The sequence below is a fragment of the Bombina bombina genome, chromosome 11, assembly GCF_027579735.1.
Source record: "Bombina bombina isolate aBomBom1 chromosome 11, aBomBom1.pri, whole genome shotgun sequence".
Lineage (NCBI taxonomy): Eukaryota > Metazoa > Chordata > Amphibia > Anura > Bombinatoridae > Bombina > Bombina bombina.
The window spans coordinates 6,264,735-6,287,655 of NC_069509.1; the positions used below are offsets into that span (position 1 = coordinate 6,264,735).

The window sequence follows — 22,921 nt, forward strand, 5'->3', positions numbered from 1 at the left end:
GGACTAATAAACCTCCCTAATCTTGGGACTGTCTGAGCATCAATATCATATACAGATAAGAACTTATTAGAGACTTAATACTATTTATTTATTATAGATTGTTTTAAGCTGCATTTTCTGTTTATATTGATCTCATCACATCACATTTGATGAGAGTCCATGTCTCATTTTTTCTGTAATTGTCATTATTATTTTGTCTTTATACATTATCTGATCATGTTATATTATTTTTATAGTGTCTATTGTTTTTACTATACTTCAGTATTATCCTACAGATTGTTTTATATATTTCTTCTAGCGCCCCCTAGAGTTATTCTTGCATAGTGTAACAGGTATTTAAATACCTATAAAATAAACCCTAAGATGGCTACAATATAATTAATAATTATATTATAGCTATTTTAGAATTTATATTTATTTTACAGGTAACTTGGTATTTATTTTAACCAGGTACAATAGCTATTAAATAGTTAATAACTATTTAATAGCTACCTAGTTAAAATAATTACCAATTTACCTGTAAAATAAATCCTAACCTAAGTTACAATTACACCTACACTATCAATAAATTAATTAAATAAACTAAAATTATCTAAACTAAAATATAATTAAATACACTAAACTAAATTACAAAAACAAACACTAAATTACAAAAAAATAAAAAAAGATTACAAGAATTTTAAGCTAATTACACCTAATCTAAGCCCCCTAATAAAATAACAAAGCCCCCCAAAATAAAAAAAAATGTCCCTACCCTAAACTAAATTACAAATAGTAATCAGCTCTATTACCAGCCCTTAAAAGGGCCTTTTGTGGGGCATTGCCCCAAAGTAATCAGCTCTTTTACCTGTGAAAAAAAAGAACAACCCCCCCCATTACAACCCACCACCCACACACCCCTACTCTAAAACCCACCCTATCCCCCCTTAAAAAACCTAAGTCTAACCCCCAAGTGCTCCTTACCTGTCCTGAAGACCGGCGGAGAAGGTCCTGTTCCAGGCGGAGAAGTCTTCTTCCAGGCGGCGACCTCTTCTTCTTCTTCCAGGAACCAGCCGGCGCGGAGCGGAGGAGTTGATGACTGCGGAGCTGAAGACCGGCGATGCAGGAACTGAAGATCGGCGATGCTGCAACTGAAGACCGGAGCCATGGAGCGTGGATGATCCTCGTCATACGATCGCCGCCGTACACTAAATGAGCCTTCAAATTCAAATCAGCCAATCTGATGAATGCTACTTTAATTCTATTGGCTGATTTGAATAGCCAATAGAATAAGAGCTACTGTAATTCTATTGGCTAATCAAATCAGCCAATAGAATTAAAGTAGCTCTCATCCGATAGAGCTGATTACTTTTTGTAATTTAGTTTAGGGTAGGGACATTTAGGGGGCTTAGATTAGGTGTAATTAGCTTAAAATTCTTGTAATCTTTTTTTTATTTTTTGTAATTTAGTTTAGTGTATTTAATTATATTTTAGTTTAGATAATTGTAGTTTATTTAATTAATTTATTGATAGTGTAGGTGTCTTTGTAACTTAGGTTAGGATTTATTTTACAGGTAAATTGGTAATTATTTTAACTAGGTAGCTATTAAATAGTTATTAACTATTTAATAGCTATTGTACCTGGTTAAAATAAATACCAAGTTACCTGTAAAATAAATATAAACCCTAAACTAGCTACAATGTAATTATTAATTATATTGTAGCTATCTTAGGGTTTATTTTATAGGTAAGTATTTAGTTTTAAATAGGAATATTTTAGTTAAGATTAATATTATTTAGATTTATTGCAATAATAATTAAGTTAGGGGTGTTAGGGTTAGATAGGGTTAATATATATAATATAATAATTATATTAACCCTAATATAAATAGGGTTAATATAGGTGGCGGCGGTGTAGGGGGGTCAGATTAGATGGCGGCGGTGAAGGGGGGTAAGATTAGGGGTTAATATATTTAATATAAGTGGCAGCGGTGTAGGGGGATTAGATTAGGGGTTAATATAGGTGGCGGCGGTGTAGGGGGGGTCAGATTACAGGTAAAAGAGCTGATTACTTTGGGACAATGCCCCGCAAAAGGCCCTTTAAGGGCTGGTAATAGAGCTGGTTACTTTGGGGGCCCTTTTCAGGGCTATTTGTAGTTTAGGGTAGGGACATTTTAGTATTTTAGGGGGTAATACATTTATTATAGGTGGCGGCGGTGTAGGGGGATTATATTGGGAGGTAATGTAGTTAAAATAGGTGGCGGCTGGGTAGGGGGCTCACATTAGGGGGTAATAATTTTAATATAGATGGCGGCGGGGTAGGGAGATTACATTAGGGGTTAATCATTTTAATGTAGGTGGCGGCGGTGTAGGGGGATCACATTAGGGGGTTAGACATTTAATATAGGTGGCGGCGGTGTAGAGGGATTAGATTAGGGGTTAATAATTTTAATATAGGTGGCGGCGGTGTAAGGTGGATCAGTTTAGGGGGTAGTACATATAATGTAGGTGGCGGCGGTGTAGGGGGATCATATTAGGGGGTAATATAGTTAATGTAGCTGGCGGCGGGGTCCGGGACCGGCGGTTTAGATGTTAATATATTTATTGTTAGGAGTGAGAGGGGGGATTGCGGATAGAGGGGTATACGTGTTGGGCTATGTTTGGGAGGCGTGTTAGACAGTTACGGGAGATTTTATAATTTAGTCAGTTTTTGTAGGCGGCAGCATTTTCTAAAGTGCCGTAAGTCACTGGCGACTCCAGAAATTTGTACTTACGCAGATTTCTGGACATCGCTAGTTTGTCAGACTTACGGCACTTTAGCATGTGACAGCGCCGTATATGTTATAGCTCGAGTTGCGAGCTAAAACTACGGGCGGCGCAGGTTTCCACGCTTGCGCCGAAACCTGCGCTGTATATCGGATCACGCCCTTGATACGAGTTCTTGAAAACCTTAAACAAACATATATGTGAGATGAAATTTGCAACATTATTGCTAACAATTAATGAATAAGCATATAGTTTAGAAATCAAACAAAATAGTGCTGCCATTCAATCCAAACGGCAACACGAGCATATGGGTTACATAACATATAACAGAGGTGCATCATACTGATTCAATTGCTGCTTCAATATATGTTTTTGAAAATTTAACACAAAACAAACTGTGCAAGAATAGTTAAATTATGGAAATAATATTGACAATTTTCAACATATATTTTTCAAAATAACTATTGATATTGAGTTATAACACGTGTCCCAGTATTACAAAACATATAGAGCTGTATTACAACGTATTAACTGCAGTTTTAATGGCAACTTCAGTATACACCTTCCAAACGTAATACAAATATAGTGTGAATAATTGTGGCATGGCTGAAATACTGATGTGATCATTTATTTAATAATAACGATTTACCAGTATAAACCACAAAATTAACATATGCGTCACATACATTTCAGTATGTTCCTTATTAAGCACTACTAAAAGGGAGATATATATTCTTTGAAGCCTGTATACACTCTGTGAAACTTGGATACAATACATATCTATATGCACAATTTTAGTGTTATAACTGAGTGGATAGCACCCAGAAAAATAATAAAATTAAGGTGAATACCATTGAACACCCACCAAAATAATAGAACTTAAGGTGCTATTCCGGAGACAATAATAAGTATTCAAAGACATATTTATTTATATGAATGCTCTAATATTGAAGGCAATATAAATTGTAGACTACTATTAAATAATAAAGTCACTATTTAGAATCTCAGTGCAAAATCCTATTGTGATTCCAATTCCACCCATAACAAACAAGACTATTTATATAGATACAGATGTATGTATCTTTACCACATTAGTCAACATATATTGTGTGTGTTTTTAATGTGTTTGTTCCCCATTCTTTTAGTAGTAATTTCCATAATAAAAGTTATATTTTAATCATCTTCTTTTTCCTCTCCCCTATTCTCGTGACTAATCTAACTGTCATGAATAAATTATACTAATCTTATAACAAGTCTATTGCTATATATCCACAAATAGCTCTAGAGTGCTACACGTGTATTCCTTCCTTTGTGGGGTTCTCTTAACCCACCACAATTTTGTTCTAAATTCTAATAATACACACAACCACTTTACTCAAATAATTTGTATTTATAAAGTTCAGTTTGAACAATTAACCAAATATCTGAGTTATTAAGAGCTTTCTATTAATCACACATAACCAAGTAGTGCCATTGTTTGTTTTTTTCCTATATTTCTACATATATCTGATTTTGTTTTAGACAATATTTATCTATACCTATATATACACTCAGGGCCGCCATTATAAATTTTGGGGCACCTTACTTAACCATTGATCAGGGCCCCCCCTTTGACATGTGCAATTTTTGACCAAGTGAATAAAACGTTTATGCAATTTATTCTTAAGTGTAGTCAAACTTGGAAATGTTGTAAAGGTAGTAACACTCATAAACTGCAACACACAGACACACTCATACACTGAAACACACACTCACACATAAGGATTCACATATAGACACTCAAGCAGACACGCAAAGAAACACACAAACACACTCATTGTCAGGGTGCCAGGAATCAGACTGAGACAAGAAGTGCAAAAATAATCACACCTTTATTAATAGCAAAAATAATAAAAAGTCCACAAGTCAAATAACAAGCCAGGAGTCAAAACCAGAGCTGGTAGTCAGATGAGCCGAGTCAGGAGCCAAAGCGAATAGTCAGACGAGCCGGAATCAGGAACAAGGAAAACAGCAGAGTCAGGAACAAGCCAGGGATCAGGAACCAGGAAGGATGTCAGGCAGCCAGGTAATACGCAGGAACTCTCACAAACAGGTCTGAGACAACGCAAAGGCAAAGCATACTGAACAGAGGCCCTTTAAATAATAAGTGATGACATCACAATTCTGAGATTGCATCCTGTCTCACATGGATGATGCACACCAGTCTGGCCATAAAAGGAAGTGCAGGAAATGAGCAGCATCCCCCACAATGCACCATAGTCGGGAAGAGAGGTGAGTAAAATGGCTGCCAGCAGCACATGGCAAACAAAACAGGGAAAAACCCTGACAGTACCCTCACCTCAACAACCCCTCCCCCGCGAGAGGAAAAAAGTCTTATTGGGAAAACGGGCATGGAAGGCACGGAGGAGGGCGGGAGCATGAACATTAGAGGAGGGAACCCAAGAACGCTCCTCCGGACCATAGCCCCTCCAGTGAACCAAATACTGTACACGGCCCCTGGACATATGAGAGTCAATAATGCTGCTGACCTCATACTCCTCATGGTTGTCAACAAAGATAAGATGGGGACGAGGCAACACAGTGATAAACTGATTACAAACCAATGGTTTCAAGAGGGAGACATGAAAAACATTGGAGATGCGCATAGCAGGAGGAAGGTCAAGAGCGTAGGCCACAGGATTAACCCGTCAGAGTATTCGAAAAGGACCAACATAACGGGGAGCCAATTTATTGGAAGGCACACAAAGGTTCAAGTTGCGGGAAGACAGCCAAACTCTCTCACCAACCTGGTAGGAAGGTGCGGATCAGCCTGGAACCTTTGGTGCTGCATAGAATGATTAAGGCAATCCTGAATCTGCACCCACGTGGAACGAAGTTACCGGAGATGCTCCTCCAAAGCCAGAATACCCTGAGACATGAATGAATCGGGCAACAAGGATGGTTGAAACCCATAATTCACCATGAACGCGGATAACTTGGAGGAAGCATTAATAGCACTATTATGAGCAAACTCTGCCCAAGGTAACAGTTCAGACCAATTATTGTGGTGATCTGAGACATAGCAACGGAGGAACTGTTCCAGAGCTTGATTAGACCGTTCTTCAGCCCCATTGGATTGAGGGTGATATGTTGAGGGAAGGAAAGCTGGATCCCCATTTGAGCACAAAAGGAACGACAAAGTCTGGAGACAAACTGGCTACCCCGGTCCGACACTATCTCCTTGGGTAACCCATGTAAACGGAAGACCTCCCGGGCAAAAATTGAAGCAAGCTCCTGAGCGATAGGCAGCTTAATTAAGGGAATGCAATGTGACATTTTAGAAAAACAGTCAACCACCATAAGGATAATTGCCATTGGAAACGGAGCTCGACAATGAAGTCCATGGAAAGATGTGTCCAAGGACGCTCACCATTAGCAATAGGTTGAAGAAGACCCACAGGAAGACATTGAGGAGTCTTATTCTGTGCAAAAACTGAGCAGGAGGCAACATACGCAGCAACATCAGAACGAAGACCTGGCCACCAGAATTGTCGAGTGACAGACCAAATCATTTGGTTCTTGCCTGGGTGACCTGCGGCTTTAGGATAGTGGTGAGTGTGCAAAAGATTAGTTTGAAGATTCTCAGGAGCAAAACACTTACCACTCAGTTTCTCAGGAGGTGCATTGGTTTGTGCAGCCAGAATCTCCTCCCCCAAGGGAGAAGTCAAATTAGTACGTATGGTAGCCAAAATACGGCGATGTCTGTCCACCGCCTCAGAGCAGGCATACAGGTTATGGAGCAGCGGTCTTCAGAATCACGGGGCATCAAGCTCCATACGGAGCTTGATAAATATGCCCCAATGGATACACACACAAACTTGCACATATACCTAAGGAAACACCCACAGAGACAGCCTCAGAATACACACTCACAGACACCCACAGAAAAAAGTGACCTTTCCAATCTCCTGCTAATATACACTCCTTATCTCACCCTGTCACAATACATACACACACACACCCTCACTGAGACATCCACAGAAAACACACAAAGACATACACACCCACCCTCACAGAGGCATCCACAAAAAATGCACAGACATTCAAACCCTCACAGAGACACCCACAGAAAATACACAGACATATAGCACACACCCTCACAGGGACACCCACAGAAAACACACAGACATATGCACACACCCACATAAAACACAGACATATGCACACACCTTTACAGAGACACCCACAGAAAACACACAGACATATGCATATACCCTCACAGAGACATCCACAGAAAACACACAGACACACACACACACACACACACACACACACACACACACACACACACATATATACCTTAACAGAGACATCCACAGAAAATGCACAAAGACAGACACACACCCTCACAGAGACATCCACAGAAAATGCACAAAGACAGACACACACCCTCACAGAGACATCCACAGAAAATGCACAAAGACATACGCGCACACCATCACAGAGACACCCACAGAAAATGCACAAAAACATACACATACACACACAGAGAGACCCACAGAAAAAAAATACATACACACTCATAGAGACGCCAACAAAAGCACAAAGACATAAACACAGACACCCACAGAAACACTCACAGGAGGTAAAATGTATGCACATTGCTATCCCCTAAATCAACAGTGTGTGACATGCATGACAAAAAATAGCAGACATTAATAGATCACTTTTTCTTCATAAACAGTATGAGTCCACAGCTGCATTCATTACTTTTGGGAATTCAGAACCTGGCCACCAGGTGGAGGCAAAGACACCCCAGCCAAAGGCTTAAATACACCTCCCACTTCCCTCATCCCCCAGTCATTATTTGCCTTTCGTCCCAGGAGGTTGGCAGAGAAGTGTTAGAAGTTTTTGATAGTCTCTTATGGTGGGGTAGTACTCTTCAGAAATATCCAAGGTATGTGGAGAAAAAGAACAAATGGAGGAATAATCACAGTGGTTAAATGTATACAGCAGTTATATTAAACTATAGTCCTTAGATCAACCTGTGTACACTTAGGAAGATTTATGTATACTGAGACATTTAACAAAGGATAATGCCCCCAGGGGATTCCCCTACCCCTGCGGGGTACGTGTGTCATAAAAAATCATGGCCGTTCTTAAACTGTAATCCCAAGCATAGAGCGTGACTTAACTCTCTAGGGAACAATAGACACCAAGGCACGTACCTGCCGTCCTCCCTGGACTCCTCCACCTTCACTCGGGGCAAGCCTTTCCTCTCAAAGTCTTAGGTGCTTCCGTCCTGTCGGGACTCTGGACTTTGTTTTGATCCGCCTCTAGTTGCGGTAATGCCGTTTTTTTTTCTCCTTCCGGTGTGGGTCCTTGGCAGTATGTGAGGTCTGTGGTCAGAACCTGGCTCACCCTCTGCGTCTGTGCTTGCTTTGGATGGCCACTTGTAGATAGGTAAAGAAAATAAGCAGCACAGACTCGAGTATGATGCAAAGTAATATGTAGGTTTATTTACAGGTAGCGCAAAAAGCGCTGCATGAGTGAATGACAAAACAAAAATTACAAATATGAATACACACACATAGCGTGGAGGGGATAGACACCCCGGGGTTAGAATACTGGATAAGTATATTTGCAGGCTGGGAACAAACAGGTAAACGCGTTTCAGCTCTTGGCCTTACTCATTACCTGATTAAAATATGCAAATTGTGCTTTAAAACAACCCGCCCACTCACCCATTGGTCTGCCAGGGCACACCCCCTCCAAAGAACAGACCTATGGGATGATACAAACAACCGTGCAGCTCTAAACAAATGTGAAATGATATTGGTTTACAACTAAGGACAGTTTGATTGCAAAGGACTAAATCCCCCAACTGAAACACTAAATTACAATATATGTGGATATCTTATATACATAAACAAAAAGCTCATCAGTCCAACTTCAATTAGCCTCCGTGTACGCCGATAATGACATTCCATATCCACGCACACTGTAATACAATATAACAATTTGTTAGTGAGTGCGAGTTATATATCGGTCTGTTACTGTCAGTTTATTAACCAAACAAACAGGTGTTTTTCTTAAAGGGCCACGATGGCAGATTGTGACTAACTAAATACACCTATACCTCACTGCCTAGATGCTCAATCCCCAATGCACTAACTGTATCTGTGCAGTGGTATGTTCTATTGAATCTAAGTGGCCCTAGTACACTAAAGCACTAAAGGGGGGGGGGGGAATCCATACTTAAATGGCTAGGTATTCATATTACTAATGAAGTACAGAAAAAAAACATTAATTTCCTTGATGTTACGCTGAAGGGTATTGCAGGTCAGAATATTGCCTCTGAAACGTACCGCAAGCCCATCTCAGGGAACTCACTCCTGCATGCGGATAGTTGCCACCCACAAGGAGTGTTCAAAGGGGTGGCTAAAGGGCAGTTCATCCGACTCAAGAGGAACTGTAGTGAGACTGAAGTGTATGAGAGACAAGCGGATGACCTTACTAGGAGACTCCAGGACTGTCTGTTCTTTGGAGGGTGTGTGCCCGGGCAGACCAATGGGTGAGTGGGCGGGTTGTTTTAAAGCACAATTTGCATATTTTAATCAGGTAATGAGTAAGGCCAAGAGGTGAAACGCGTTTACCTGTTTGTTCCCAGCCTGCAAATATACTTATCCAGTATTCTAACCCCGGGGTGTCTATCCCCTCCACGCTATGTGTGTGTATTCAGATTTGTAAATTTTTTTGTCGTTCACTCATGCAGCGCTTTTTGCGCTACCTGTAAATAAACCTACATATTACTTTGCATCATACTCGAGTCTATGCTGCTTATTTTCTTTACCTAGTACTCTTCAGCATGGGACTGGAGTTTTAAGTAGTCAGTCTCTCAGTGAGAGCCTGGGTGAAAGTTAGAGTCCGGAGATGCAGGGAGAGTCTTTCTGCAAAACCATCCCAACTCATTAACAGCTCCACAAGCAATCAGCGTTGACAAGTTTTGCTGCCTGCTTTCTTCTCTCAAGTCCATGGCAGAGGCGAGGCTACTATCCGTCACACTTGAAGGGCCGTGTTCCAGTTCCACGGCGTAGATTCCGGTAAGATTGTTTCATTTTACTTTCGTCATGATTGTTTTGTAATGCAAATGTTTTCCTGCTGTTAGTCCCACCTTTCGGGACTAACTATAACTCAGGGTCTCAGTGAGGCTCCTTTTGTATCTTGGAATCAAGGGTTAATATATCCTGAGGGGGTTATTGAACAGTTTTTTTTTTTTTTTTTTTTTTAATCATCTTTGTTATGTGATTCGACCTGTTAGGCTCATGGCTTTGTGGAACATAACGGCCTTTGGAAGTGACGCAGCCTTTACGGTTGGGCGCTCTTTTACTGGACTGTACGGTTCACCTGGTGACTGGGCGTGGTCATGTTTTGGCTCTCCATTTATGCTTTCCTGACTGTGTGGCGACGAAAGAATTTTGGTCTGCTGGTGTCTGGTTCATAGGAGGTGGTGAGTGCCCCAGCCATTGTGGGTGTTAGGTTGCGTTTACATTTTTCTTATTTGGTCCGTTTTTTTTTTGTTTTTTTTTTGTATTCAATATCCCAGTTTCCCAGTTATGGAGGATTCTGATATTGTGGAGACGGACGTCTCTAGTTCAGATTCTGCTTCTTTAAAAAATACGAATTGGCCCGGATGATACATGCCTATCAGTTATGTTCCGAATGCCGTTTTAGAGTGCTCAATTCCTCAGGATCGGGGAATCAAGGAGCCGCTGAGCCATCCGCCTCTGGGGATTCTGTTCCCTGAGTGGCGAGTTCCCTACCACCATCTCTTACTACGCATGCAGGTAACCCAGATTTTGCTTTTCCTTCTCTGGAAGGTGGCTTGTTCCCTCCGGAGGTTATGGCACGGTTCCGCATGTCCATAATTATGGCGCGGGCGCATCTGCAACCCCCAGAATTGTGCTTACGATATTGTACGTGTTCCGTTAACCGGGGCTCCTCAGGCGTGGGATGGCCTGGTCCTGTTCAGCCCTCCGGGGGAACCACTGTCCCTGAAGCTTCAGGGGGTCAACCTTTGGGGCCGGGGTCGTCTTTTGCTCTGACGAAGGTATGCGGTGCCTTTCGTTATAGACTGGCGCGCCTTCGTGTCCTACTGAGGCACATTTTGGCGCTGTTGGAGGATCCCATCCTTAATGGATCTGGGAATTCTCAGTCTTCTCCTTTGAATGGCTTGCAGAATTAGATATAAGAGAATGAAGTAATCTTCTTATAGTCTTTTTTATCGAGTATCCTTTTCCAGTTCTGAGCTTGGAAGAACAGGATCCCTATTGGGCTAGTCCTGCGGGTGTGTCTGTTCTTCTTGGGCGATAACCTACGGGTTGCCTTATCTTTTATATTAATCTGGTTAGAATGATTTTTTATTTGGTTTGAGTTTATATTTATTATATATTTCCTTCGGGATTTTTTTTCTAGAATTGATACTCTCGATTTTTGGATTGCACTGTTTACTTCTATGGAAGTTTGTTCTAGTGTGAGAACATGTTTCATCCTATGTTTGTCTGTTGTTTATTCTCCATCTCTGGGATTGACTATATGTGGCCTTGACAGTGATGACCCTTGGTTTCAGTCTGGTCCTGATTGGGTTCAGATCCTTCTGTCTTGCGTCCTTTTTCAGACAAGTGGCGCCTGTTCTGCCTGGCTGGTCCGGTTAGGCTGCCGAGTGCTTCACATTGTTATTTGTATTATTTCTTGTTTTTATTTTACAAGTTTCAGCTAAGCATTCTGAGAGGACCTGAGGGTCAGTGGGGCATGGAGGATTGGTTCAGTCCTTATTTGCCTTTCAAGCTGGTCGACTGGGACTCTGTGAAGTTCCGCTGCGACACTCAGTTGCTTCCGATATTTTGTTGAAACTTAGAGTATTATGTTGGAGGTTTGGAGGACTTAGGGCCTCCTTGCCGCCGGCTCCTGGAGGTTTAGCCTTTCAGAGGCTCTTTGTAATTGTCCTTTCTGGACTTGTTCCTTTTGAGGTTCTCTTCCTACGGGTCGAGATTTCTGGACTTTGTCCGTTTGTCCTTAGCGGTTTTTGTCACCTTATGGGGAGGGCCGTGTGGCTTTTTCCTACTTCAGGAGTTGTTGTTTCCCTATCAGGGACATTAGGCTGTGTTGTCTCCTTCTCCAAGCTTTGCTTAGAGGTTTTTTCTACCAGGGTTTGGGATGCTCTGCATTCTTTTTCCTTGGATGTGGTCCTCTGGTTACTCTGAGGAGATATGGAGACTAGCCTTTGTTCTACTCGCTCTTCGGGTGACTTTGTCCTCGATGTTTTCCCTTGGTCTCTAGAGTCTTGGCATGCCTCTGTCGTGCCCTAGCTCCTTTTTGGAGTGTTGGACTCCTGCAAGGGGTGTTCTTTTCCTTTTGGTTTGGGATTTATGAGTAAGTCTTGTCCCCGTTTTCTGGGTTAGTCCGGTTATTACCCTGTGAGGTCTAATTCTTTCAGATGGGGTATTTGTATTCCCTGGGGTGTTGTTGTTTTAAACAATTCTGGGGCTCGGGCCTATAGTTTTTGTTTGGGATTTTTCTGGATGTCCGGAAACTTATGATCCTGTGGCTGGTTTGGGATGATTCAGTTTTTCCATGGAACATAGGCTATGGCCTAAGAACTGGCTTGTTGAGCCTGCTAGCAGCTTGGCCAGGTTTTCTGTGTGCTTTTGGATACACTCTGTATGGCTTGCCTTGTCCTTTGAACAATTTATGCTTCCCTTCAGGGGGAGTTCTTTCTGTGTTCATCAGGACGTCTGGATGATTTTCATTCAGCTTTTGTTTTAATCAGACTATGGCCTCTAGTTATCAAGCCGTCAACCGCAAATACGCTGGAATTCCGCAGCGTATTTGTGGCGAGGCTGATTTGCCTTAGATATCAAAGGCTAGAGACCGGCAAAAGTAGACTATAGTGACGTAAGCTACGATCCGCCGGTCTCAGTCCGACACAGATCGATTCTTTTGTCACTCCAGATGTGCCGAACACAAGTTCGGCACAATCTGACTACTTTTGCTAGTTATCAAAGAACTAGCAGGTATGCTTGGCACTTTTCCGGCCCAGCGTACCTGGTTTTCAATCTGCTGCCCTGGAGGTGGCGGATCCCATAGGAATCAATGGGAGTCTGACAGCAGCGAGAGCTCATGTTCGCTGCTGCCCGATATCCCATTGATTCCTATGGGAACGTCTGCACCTAACATGTACCCCGAGTCTAAACACCCCTAATCTGTCCCCCTACACCGCCGCCGCCTACATTATACTTATTAACCTCTAAACCGCCGCTCCCGGACCCCGCCGCAACTAAATAAACTTACTAACCCCTAAACCACCGCTCCCGGACCCCTCCACAACTATAATAAATATATTAACCCCTAAACCGCCGCTCCTGGACCCTGCCGCCACCTACATAATACCTATTAACCCCTAATGTGCCGCCCCCTATACCGCCGCCACAGGTACAATAGTTATTAAATGGACAGTCTAGGCCAAAATAAACTTTCATGATTCAGATAGAGCATGTAATTTTAAACAATTTTCCAATTTACTTTTATCACCAATTTTGCTTTGTTCTCTTGGTATTCTTAGTTGAAAGCTTAACCTAGGTGGTTCATATGCTAATTTCTTAGACCTTGAAGCCCACCTCTTTCAGATTGAATTTTAACAGTTTTTCACCACTAGAGGGTGTTAGTTCACGTATTTCATATAGATAACACTGTGCTCGTGCACGAGAAGTTATCTGGGAGCAGGCACTGATTGGCTAGACTGCAAGTCTGTCAAAAGAACTGAATAAAGGGGTAGTTTGCAGAGGCTAAGATACAAGATAATCACAGAGGTTAAAAGTATATTATTACAACTGTGTTGGTTATGCAAAACTGGGGAATGGGTAATAAAGGGATTATCTATCTTTTAAAACGATAAAATTTCTGGTGTAGACTGTCCCTTTAAATAGTTATTAGCTATTTAATAACTACCTAGCTAAAATACTTACAATCCTAACCTAAGTTACAATTAAACCTAACACTACACTATCATTAAATGGACACTGTACCCAAAAATTTTCTTTCGTGATTCAGATTGAGCATGAAATTTTAAGCAACTTTTTAATTTACTCCTATTATCAAATTTTCTTCATTCTCTTGGTATCTTTATTTGAAATGCAAAAATGTAAGTTTAGATGACGGCCCATTTTTGGTGAACAACCTGGGTTGTCCTTGCTGATTGGTGGATAAATTCATCCACCAATAAAAAAGTGCTGTCCAGAGTACTGAAACCAAAAAAAAAGCTTAGATACCTTCTTTTTCAAATAATGATAGCAAGAGAACGAAGAAAAATTGATAATAGGAGTAAATTAGAAAGTTGCTTAAAATTGCATGCTCTTTCTGAATTACAGAAGAAAAAAATTGGGTTCAGTGTCCCTTTAAATGAATTAAATAAATTAACTACAATTACCTAAAATTAAATTCAATTAAATAAATTATACTATAGTACAAACCCCCCCCCCACTAAATTACAGAAAATAAAAAAAGAATTACAAGAAGTTTAAACTAATTACACCTAATCTAAGCCCCCTAATAAAATAATAAAGCCCCCCAAAATAAAAAATGCCCTACCCTATTCTAAATTACAAAGTAATCAGCTCTTTTACCAGCCCTTAAAAGGGCTTTTTGCGGGGCATTGCCCCAAAGTAATCAGCTCTTTGACCTGTAAAAAAAAATTACAACCCCCCCTCAACATTAAAACCCACCTACTCTAACCCACCCAAACCCCCCTTAAAAAAAACCTAACACTAACCCCCTGAAGATCACCCTACCTTGAGCCATGTTCACCCAGCCGGGCCGAATTCTTCATCCAAGCGGGGCAAGAAGAGGTCCTCCATCCGGCCGAAGTCTTCATCCAAGCGGGGCAGAAGAGGTCCTCCATCCGGTAGAAGTCTTCATCCAAGCGAGGCAGAATAGGTCCTCCATCCGGTAGAAGTCTTCATCCAAGCGGTGTCTTCTATCTTCATCCAACCACGGCTCCATCTTGCAGACCTCCGACGCGGAACATCCAGCAGGCCCGACGACTACCCGACAAATGAAGGTTCCTTTAAGGGACGTCATCCAAGATGGCATCCCTCGAATTCCTAGTTCACATGTGTCATATAGATAACATTGTGCTCACTCCCGTGAAGTTATTTAGGAGTCTTCACTGATTGACTACACTGCATGTCTGTCAAAGGCACTTAGATAAGGAGGCTGTCTGCAAAGGCTTAGATACAAGGTAATCACAGAGGTAAAAAGTATATTAATATAACTGTGTTGGTTATGCAAAAACGGGGAATGGGTAATTAAGGGATTATCTATCTTTTTAAATAAGAACATTTTTGGTGTATACTGTCCCTTTAAGCCCTACACCGCCACCACTATAATAAACCTATTAACCCCTAAACTGCAAGCCCCCCACAACAAAATATACTAAACTATTAACCCCTAAACCGAAAGCCCCTCACATCGCAATAAACTAATTTAAACTAGTAACCCCTAAACCTAATGCCCCCTAACTTTATATTAAAATGACAATTTCCCTATCTTAAATTAAAACTTACCTGTCAAATTAAAAAACTAAGTTTAAACTAACAATTAAACTAATATAACTATTTAACTAATATTAAACTAACTACCAATTAAATAAAACTAAAATACAGATTAAAAAAATCCTAACACTACTATAAAAATTTACAAACTATCTAATTACAAAAAATTAAAAAGACTAAATTACAAAAAATAACCAACACTAAATTATCAAAAATAAAAAAGAATTACACCTAATCTAATAGCTCTACCAAAATAAACAAGCCCACCCAAAATAAAAAAAAAACCTAGCCTACAATAAACTACCAATAGCCCTTAAAAGGGCCTTTTGTAGGGCATTGCCCTAAGTTAAACAGCTTTTACCTGTAAAAATGAAATACTAAAACCCACCACCCAACCAACCCCCCAAAATAAAAAACCTAACTCTAGCAAAAACCTAAGCTACCCATTGCCTTGAAAAGGGCATTTGTACGGGCATTGCCCTTAAAAGGGCATTTATCTATTTTGCTTTGCCCTGAAAAGGTCATTTAGCTCTTTTACGAAAAGCCCAAACCCTAAACTAAAAAAAATAAATCACCCCAAAAAAACCTTAAAAGAAACGATGTTGGGGTACGAGGGAATAGGGGATAATAACTTTAGTATAGTGGTGGCGACATCGGGAGTGGCAGATTCGGGGTTAATAAGATTAGATGGCGGTGATGTCGGGGGCAGCAGATTAGGGGTTAATAACATTATGTAGGTGGCGGCGATGTCGGGGGCAGCAGATTAGGGGTGTTTAGATGTGGAGTTTATGTCAGGGTGTTAGGTTTAAACGTAACTTTTCTATCAATGGCGCTGCGTTATGGAGCTTTTTATTCCGCGATCGCAGGTGTTAGGTTTTTTCTGACCTGCTCTCTCCTTTGATGTCTATGGGGAAAGTGTGCACGAGCACATAAAAAAAACGCTTGTTTTTGGTGCGGTATGGAGCTCAACGCCACCATATCGCCCGTACAACTCTGGTTTTTCTAAACTTGTAATGACTGCACTATAGGGGGTTAAATAACGCAACTTTTGTTGCAGTCGTTAAATTCCCTATAGCACAAAAAAATCTAAATCTAGGTGTTAGTTTGCTATTGATACACAGAGGCGCTTCCTTTTAGTCTCTACTTGCTGGTTTTAAATCTAGAATTTCTACAGCATTGTCAAATAATCAGAAATGAACTGCTGCATATTGCTAAAAATGTACCGAGTCTGTCTCACACTGTACAAACTGAAGTACCGAGTCTGTCTCACACTGTACAAACTGAAGTACCGAGTCTGTCTCACGCTGTACAAACTGAAGTACCGAGTCTGTCTCACGCTGTACAAACTGAAGTACCGAGTCTGTCTCACGCTGTACAAACTGAAGTACCGAGTCTGTCTCACGCTGTACAAACTGAAGTACCGAGTCTGTCTCACGCTGTACAAACTGAAGTACCGAGTCTGTCTCACGCTGTACAAACTGAAGTACCGAGTCTGTCTCACGCTGTACAAACTGAAGTACCGAGTCTGTCTCACGCTGTACAAACTGAAGTACCGAGTCTGTCTCACGCTGTACAAACTGAAGTACCGAGTCTGTCTCACGCTGTACAAACTGAAGTACCGAGTCTGTCTCACGCTGTACAAACTGAAGTACCGAGTCTGTCTCACGCTGTACAAACTGAAGTACCGAGTCTGTCTCACGCTGTACAAACTGAAGTACCGAGTCTGTCTCACGCTGTACAAACTGAAGTACCGAGTCTGTCTCACGCTGTACAAACTGAAGTACCGAGTCTGTCTCACGCTGTACAAACTGAAGTACCGAGTCTGTCTCACGCTGTACAAACTGAAGTACCGAGTCTGTCTCTGTGAGGTTTATATTCCTCTTTGTTGCTGCAACAGGTTGTGTAAGAAAATCTCAGCTGCAGACCTTAAATAGTGTTTGTACCACTTCCCACTTTGCTACTGATATATGTAATTAGTAGCTATTTGCAGCAAGTGGAGAATAATGCTGAGGAAGTGAATTGCAACAAGAGAGTGTTACAATATGTAACTTCGATATGTGGACGTGGAGAGAGAAATATCAGCTGTTCTGTGGATTCAGCTAATGAATGAGCGTCTTTTTTACCACTCCTTCTGTGATATTTTGGTAAGTGTGTATTACTTAGTATCAAATGTGGTGACAGGGTTTGCCGTCTTACACTAGAAAGGACCGGTGAAAAATAAGTAGTTTTACTCCTGGTTCCGTTTGCAGGGAAACCAAATGAGTCAGCGTGTCTGTGCTGTGTTCCTGTTAGCGTATGAGAGCGGGTAGAATGGGCGTGCAGATTCTTACTGCTGCTTTAGTGACAGATGACGTCACACGCTAACGCTGCTAACGATACCGGGTAAATATGAAAAGTCTTATAACTCCGGTTATTTTTACTTTGGTTTGTTATGAAAAGCGGTGAATGAGGAATTCCAGAAGAATGTAGAGATCAGGTTTTGAGGGGAGAGAAGACAGTCTGCGTCCTTGGTAAAAGCTGAGAATTATGATGGATTGTATTAGTGATCCCAAAACGACACTTATATTCCTCTGAGTTGCAGGATGAAAGAGTGGAAGTTATGATAATCCGTGGATGTAAAGCTTGATAGAAATCCACATAGAAGGAGGTTGAATATTGCTTATTAGCAGGAGCTTAGCTGGATGCGACTACTCTGTATAATGAGTCAAAAATAACTAAGCACTAGGAACAGGGCGTCGTCAGAATTTAAAGGGACAGGTAGCAGCAAATGTCAAAGGTGGGAGGATACATGTAAATTCCTAACATCTCCCCCTCCCTAGGAGAGACAACCAGAGTTAAGGACCTGGACGATCCGGATGTCGGCGGTGGAAAAGGGAAACTTTCCGTGGAGCATGGACATTATGAGAAGGTTCCCATGAATCATCATCAGAAGAGTATCCAACCCACCTCACCAGGTATTGGAGTTGTCGATTACTGATCCTGGAGTCCAATATAGAGTCTACTTCATATTCTTCTGAGTGTGGAAAGGAAGTGGATGGGGGTAGGATTGTGCCCTGAGTTCTAGTTGATGTATACGGTTTTAGTAGCGAAACATGAAATGTTGGATGTATTTTCATGGAGTCAGGTAATTGTAGGGTGATAGCATTAGGATTAACCACCATTGTTACTGGAAACGGTCCAACAAACAACCCACCTAACTTCTTACTGGGTATCTTAAGTTTAAGATTTCTTGTCGAAAGCCATACCAGATCACCTACTACATATGCAGGATCGGGTCTTCTGCGAAGATTATAATTTTGTCTTTCCTGAGACTTTGCTATATTCTCCTGTAGAGTCTTGAAAACATCTCTATGTTTTGCAACAAAGTCATTGGCGTTTGGACAGTCTGATGTAGCAACAACTGGAATGCCAGATGTTGGATAAGAATTTGGATGGAAGCCATAGTTGGCATGGAATGGTGACATTTTGGTGGATGCATTTTGGGAATTGTTGAAAGAAAACTCTGCCAGACATAAGTACATTAGCCATTGGTCCTGTTGATAGGAACAAAAACAACGGAGGTACTGCTCCAACCATTGATTCACCCGTTCAACTTGCCCGTTGGTTTGGGGATGGAACGAGGTAGAAAGTCGGTGATCCATTTGGAGCTGAGTTGTAAGTGACCTCCAAAATCGGGAAGTGAACTGTGTCCCGCGATCTGAGGTCAGAATCTTCGGAAAACCATGTAAACGGACTATGTTGTCAAGGAAAAGTTTAGCGGTCTCAGAAGCAGATGGCAATTTATGATATGGAACAAAGTGAGCAATCTTGGTAAGAAGGTCAACAACCACCATGATAGTATTCATGCCTGAAGAAATAGGAAGTTCCACAATGAAGTCAAGGGAGATATGATGCCATGGTTGAGTCGGAATGGGTAGAGACATGAGATGTCCATAAGGAGACTTTTTGGTAGCCTTTGAAGTTGCACAAATCGCGCATCCTTTTATGTAGTTCTTTATATATTTCGCCATTGATGGCCACCAATAAGTTCTGTGAATGTTTTCTAGTGTTCTCCTTTCTCCAGGATGTCCAGCGAGGGGGGACTCATGGTGTAGTTGTAGCAATAAAGGCCTTAAACTGCTTGGTACATATAATTTCCTATTATGATAAAGTAATCCATCAGTTCCTGATTCCAGATTTTGACTGATTAGCTCCTGATCAGTGATATAAGAATCCTTGAAAGCTTTTAGTAAGTAAGGTGTTAATCCAATAAATTTGTCTGATGGGATTATTGAAGTGATTTCTGGTTGGTATTCCGGAGGGTGATCTTTTCATGATAGAGCATTGGCTTTTCCATTCCTGGATGAAGGTCTGTAGACTATGTGGAAATTGAATCTTGTGAAGAAAATAGACCAACGCACCTGTCTGGAAGAGAGAGTCTTGCTGGTTTGAAGAAATTCGAGATTCTTGTGATCTGTGTTGATAATAGGTAGTTTAGTTCCTTCCAGAAGGTGTCTCCAATTCTCTAATGCCTTTTTGATTGCTAAAAGTTCCTTCTCGCCAATTGGATAATTAACTTCAGAAGAACTTAAAACCTTGGAAAAGAACGCCACTGGATGGAGTGGTTCTGTTGCTGATGCTTTCTGTGATAGGATGGCTCCTATAGCGAACTCTGAGGAGTCTGCCTCCAATATATACTGAAGTTCTGAATTCTGGAAACGGAGGATTGGTGCAGATGTAATTTTTGATTTGAGTAGCTCAAAAGCTGAGGCTGCTTCTGTAGACCATTGGAATTTGGTAGTAGTGCTAGTAAGTTGAGTTAAGGGTTTGGCCAACTTGGAGAAATCTTTTACGAACTTTCGATAGTAATTGGTGAAGCCCAGAAATTTTTGAAGTTCTTTCCTATTTCTAGGGGTTACCCAGTTTTTGACTGTCTCCACTTTATCTTCTTGCATGCTAATTCCGTTAGGTGTGATGTTATACCCGAGGAATGAGATAGTGTTGGTGTGGAACTGACATTTTTCTAGCTTGACATACAATCTATGTGTACGTAATCTGGATAGTACTTGGCGGACGTGTTTTACATGCTCTTCGTAGGAGTTAGAGTATATGAGAATATCGTCTAGGTAGATGACTAAACAGACATCAAGAAGATCCCTAAACACATTGTTGATGAAATTTTGGAAGGTTCCAGGGGCGTTGCAGAGCCCGAAAGGCATGACCAGGTACTCAAAAAGACCGTACCTGGTCCTAAAGGCGGTCAGCCATTGTCGCCTTCACGAATCTTGACGAGATTATATGCACCTCTTAAATCTAGTTTTGTGTAGATGGTAGCTTCTTGGAGGCGCTCTATCAGCTCTGGAATTAGGGGTAACGGGTAGTGGTTCTTTATAGTTCGTTGATTTAATTCCCTGTAATCTATAATGGGGCGTAGTGAACCATCCTTGTTCTTGACGAAGAACATGCCCGCGCCAGCTGAAGAGGTTGATGGTCGAATGAAGCCTTTACGGAGATTTTCCTCCAAGTAAGTTTTTAAATGTTCCAGCTCTGGGGTTGATAATGGATACAATCTACCATATGGAATGGAGGAACCTGGTTTGATATCAATAGGACAGTCATATACTCGAAGCGGAGGTAACGTCTCTGCCTCTACCTTACTGAAGACATCAGCATAATCTGAGTAGACCTGTGGAACTTGTGGCTCTACAAGAGTCGTTGATAGAAATGTATGAGTGGTATAACAGGTGTGTTTGCAGAATTCAGAAATTAGTTTTATCTGTAAAGTCGTCCAATCTATTTCTGGCCGGTGTTTCCCGCAGCATGAGATCATTAAAACTATCGGGAAAAGCGGAGAAGGAATTACATCAAACTCAATTAATTTAGTATGACCTGAAGATGTACATAACAACAGAGGAATGGTCTGATGAGTTATGGGACCACTAGCAATGGAAGACTCATCAATGACTCGAATGGCTACAGGGGTTTGCTTAATCACACAAGGAATTTTATTATGTTTCACAGTAGAAGAATCAATGAAATTCCCATATGCTCCTGTGTCTATGATGGCCTCAGAGTGTAGGTTTCTGTGATCCCACTGCAAAGACACAGATAGTTTACAGTAAGTGTGCGAAATAGTTGGGGATTGAGATGTAGAGAAAGAGTAACACTTACTTTTCTTTGTCTTTTTGAGGAGAGGACATTCGGTGACAGAATGGGAGGGGTTGGCGCAGTACATGCAAAGCATGTTTAGTCTTCTGCGGGTTCTTTCTTGAAGCATTAATGGTGCTCTCGCTAGACCGACCTCCATAAGTTCTGGTGCAGATCTTTGAGCAAAGGAAGGAGAGGCAGAGGGTGGTGTTCTTGTTACAGTATCAGCATGTCCTCTTTCTGATCTTCTCTCTCTTAAGCGTCGGTCAATTTGAATAACCAAGGTCATTAGGGCTTCCAGGGTCTTTGGTAGATCTGTGTGTGCCAGCTCGTCCTTTATGTTATCTGCTAAACCCAGACGAAACTGATTTCTTAACGCAATCGGATTCCATTGGGAATCTCTAGCGTACTGCTTGAACTCGGTTATGTAGTCTTCAACTTGACGTTTTCCTTCCTTCAGGTTCCGCATTGAAGTCTCAACTGAAAGTTGTGCGTCTGAGTCTAGATAGAGTTCATCCATTTGGCTAAAAATTTTGTCTAAAGAGCCCAATATTGGCTGATTGGTTTCAAAGGAGGCATCTGCCCATACACGGGGTTCACCCCTCCTAAGAAAAGAAATCACTGTGAGAACCTTCACTCTTTCTGTACAGTAAGTCTTTGGTTTTAGGCTGAATAGCAAAAAACGTCTTGAACTGACGGTAAAGTTTTCTGTTCCCAGCAAAAGGTTCTGGTAGGGATACAGTAGGCTCTGGGATGGGATCAGGCTTTGGTGTAATAGAATCTCTAATAATTCTTCTTAAGGACTGGTTTTCAGTTTTAAGTTCTCTCAGTGCTATACCCATTTGATCAACGCGTTGAGAGAGAGTGTATACAAACTGTGGGAGGTCTGCTGGATCAGTTGTCATGGCTTAGTTTTTAATGTGAGTTTTATATTCCTCTTTGTTGCTGCAACAGGTTGTGTAAGAAAATCTCAGCTGCAGACCTTAAATAGTGTTTGTACCACTTCCCACTTTGCTACTGATATATGTAATTAGTAGCTATTTGCAGCAAGTGGAGAATAATGCTGAGGAAGTGAATTGCAACAAGAGAGTGTTACAATATGTAACTTCGATATGTGGACGTGGAGAGAGAAATATCAGCTGTTCTGTGGATTCAGCTAATGAATGAGCGTCTTTTTTACCACTCCTTCTGTGATATTTTGGTAAGTGTGTATTACTTAGTATCAAATGTGGTGACAGGGTTTGCCGTCTTACACTAGAAAGGACCGGTGAAAAATAAGTAGTTTTACTCCTGGTTCCGTTTGCAGGGAAACCAAATGAGTCAGCGTGTCTGTGCTGTGTTCCTGTTAGCGTATGAGAGCGGGTAGAATGGGCGTGCAGATGTGCTTGAGTGACAGATGACGTCACACGCTAACGCTGCTAACGATACCGGGTAAATATGAAAAGTCTTATAACTCCGGTTAT

The 22,921-nt window shown here is 41.4% G+C and overlaps 1 protein-coding gene across 1 annotated transcript in view; it reads right to left on the minus strand.

Moving 5' to 3' along the window:
* Positions 1-22,921, minus strand: part of ITGAL (integrin subunit alpha L) — a 450,284-nt gene that overhangs the window by 335,762 nt on the left and 91,601 nt on the right. The gene's annotated exons all lie outside the window — the stretch shown is intronic.